The sequence below is a fragment of the Pholis gunnellus genome (genome assembly GCF_910591455.1).
Source record: "Pholis gunnellus genome assembly, chromosome: 23".
Classification (NCBI taxonomy): domain Eukaryota; kingdom Metazoa; phylum Chordata; class Actinopteri; order Perciformes; family Pholidae; genus Pholis; species Pholis gunnellus.
The window spans coordinates 791,796-794,723 of NC_136550.1; the positions used below are offsets into that span (position 1 = coordinate 791,796).

Genomic DNA, 2,928 nt, shown 5'->3' on the forward strand with positions numbered 1-2,928 from the left:
TTAAGTTCTTTAAAATAGTGGAAGAGGCCACTCTCTCTCAAACGTCGTCTCGTAGACTTCTGATTTAGTTCTGAGAGGTTTAAATCCAGATTATATGATTCATATTATAACTTTTTGTCCACTTTTGACAATAATGGAGGTTCTCTGCTGACGGATCAGCAGCACATCGTTCTGCAGTGGGCGTAATTACATTTCAACGAAACATTAATTGATATATTCTCTCTCAGTACAAAGTTAAATAAAAGGAAAACTAGCTAAATAATTCAATTAGATCATTTAAAAATCAAAAAATACATTCATCCTCCAAACAATCCTTTAATGGAAGAGCTGTTTTAGTAAGCACTGGGGACCATGAATGTCGTCATAATCGATGCAGATCTGTGAAGATAAAACGGTGAAAGAGCGAAGGTCCCAGGATCGAGCCCTGTGGAACACCACAGAGGGTTTTCTTCATTTTTGCAGATTTTAAAACAGAGACATGAACGGTCCACATATTTGAAGTAGAAGCGGTTCAGTTTCTTTGTGATCAACCAAGGAAAAAAAGCTTGTTTACCTTTGTTACTTTAAAACACTCAAAACCATGAATGTTTGGGCCAAATTTCATGGTAATCCATCCAGTAGTTGTTGAGATATTTCAGTAAAATTACTGTTTTTGTTAAGGGAGTCTGGTTTCTTTGGCAAGAGCAGTGTTCACTGTATTCTACATATAGTACAGCAGTACAATGGAGCAGAACATCATCAAACAACCAACAGAGACAAACAACAAGCCCCCAGAATTCCTTCAAGTTAGAAGAAAACCAGTTCTCACACTGCTCATTAATGAAGGCGTCGGCGGCAAAATGAGTCGTTAAAAACATCTACCAGAACAGAAACACACATTTTCATTCATACAATTAAACTTTTCAACTTAACAGCTGTTTTCAGGCATCACTTCCTCTCGCTAGCTGCCAGACTCTCAGTGAACCGTGTGCTTTTGTTCCTTCGATGTGGAATTGTGTCTGAATGACAGAACGTTACCAGACGAGACGAATCAACGTTTCATTTTTCAGTCACTACGAGTCTGAACGCGACCGTTTTTATGGACATTTAAACTCTCGTTTCTCTTCATGTGCTTTTCATTTTATTCACTACTTTAGTTTTAACGTCTCACTTATTTTCTCTCTTCTTTTTGGAAAACGTCTCTCAAGCTTGAAACCACAGATGATTCAGAATGTAAATTATTAGGAACTGTAACAAGCGGTGGAGACAAAATAACTCACTTCTGTTTTTAGTTATAGGAGTTAGATTTTTATGCTTAGATTTTTAAATCATCACTAAATGCCTTTAAAGAGTCGACTTTGTATGATTCTGTAGATAATCAACTGAAGAGATTAATTAAAGATATTTTTATGAGCAACCCTTCTGTTTCAAGTTAATGTTATTGTGTGTGTGTGTGTGTGTGTGTGTGTGTGTGTGTGTGTGTGTGTGTGTGTGTGTGGGTGTGTGTGTGTGTGTGTGTCTTGTTAACCAGTGAAATCACACAGGAAGCTGAGGAGCAAAAGGTGTTGACGACAATAAGACAGAAACCTCAGTGTGTGTGTGTGTGTGTGTGTTTTACCTGTCTTGTGGGGACATGAATTTGATTATAGTCACATTGTGGGGACTATATGTTTTGGGGGGACAAAATGCACGTCTATATATATATATATATATATATATAAACTGTTGCATACACAATTAAATATATGCAAATAATGCACATAACTACTACTTCTTCCTCCACTGTACACCAGCTGAATATTGCTATTTATACAATTAGTTGAGGTTTTCTGTGTTTGACCTCAAACTTTGCATTGTGGTCTTTACGGCTCTTGTTGTGTTTTGCATTCTTTCCTCTGCAGCTTCTCCAACTGTTTGTGGTCACTTCAGTCTGTATTCATGGTTATTTTATAAAGCATTTCAATGAAACCATCTCTATTATTTGTAGTTTAATGGAACAATTCTCAAGACATGGTTTAAAATCAGCTTGTATCAGTTTGTATGTTTGTTTGTTAGAATCTCTGAATCAGTGGATTTATTTCTAAAACAGAAAGTACAGAAAGCTGATGACAAAGCTGGGAGACGAAAAAAACTGAATTCAAACTAAATTTCAGTCATCTTTTGTTGTCTTTGTGTGGAGACGAATAAAAAAATAAATAATAATTTGAGTGAACTGATCCTTTAATGAAACACAAACTTTGTTTTTCCCACAAACACTGAACGGTTCGGCGTCAGACAGACAACAAGCTGAGGATGAAAGATTGTGATTAACATTCATCACATGCAGACAGCATGGGAACAAGTGTGTGTGTGTGTGTGTGTGTGTGTGTGTGTGTGTGTGTGTGTGTGTTCATTAATCAGTGTGAGAGCTGCAGGTCGGGCGCTGAACTGTTTGTCGTCTTTGTGCGACACGTTCAAACCCTTTTGTCTCTCTGTCACGGAGGATAAAGGGAGATAAATGACACCTCATCACTCATTATTCTTTATTCTTTATTCTTTTTATTCCTTCTTTCGGTGTCTCTCACACAAACGAGGACGACCCAAAAGTCGTTAGCGTCCCTCGTTAAGACAAACGATTAATTATCTCATCTTTAGATTTCTTGTGACTTTATGACTTTTTTCCACTTTGTTTATCCAGATAGATCAATAAAGATAAACTTTATTTACAGAGCTCTTTTCATACAAGAGATGTAGTTCTTGCTACTTAGCTAGCTTGCTAATTCCACCATGCTTCCATGCTAATGTAACACTGGTTACAGAAAACAAGCTATTTATAGCTATTCAACTAGCTTGCTCTGGAGATGGACCACCTACCTGCTAATTAGCTAAACTGGGCAATCCCCTTTGTTTATGTTGCTTTGAGTCGTGTTGAAACAGTTTAAATCTGACAACCTGTCGACACAAACTCAG

General features: G+C 37.1%; 1 protein-coding gene across 2 annotated transcripts in view; it reads left to right on the forward strand.

Annotated features, from left to right (window-relative positions):
* The window catches only part of LOC306714787 (uncharacterized protein), a 15,567-nt gene extending 14,242 nt beyond the window's left edge, over positions 1-1,325 (forward strand). For both annotated transcript variants that reach the window (XM_079184919.1, XM_079184920.1), the window contains one exon: positions 1-1,325. This exon is cut by the window's left edge and continues 1,699 nt beyond it. The gene's annotated coding sequence lies outside the window, so the exon portion shown is untranslated.
* Positions 1,326-2,928: the final 1,603 nt, after the last annotated feature.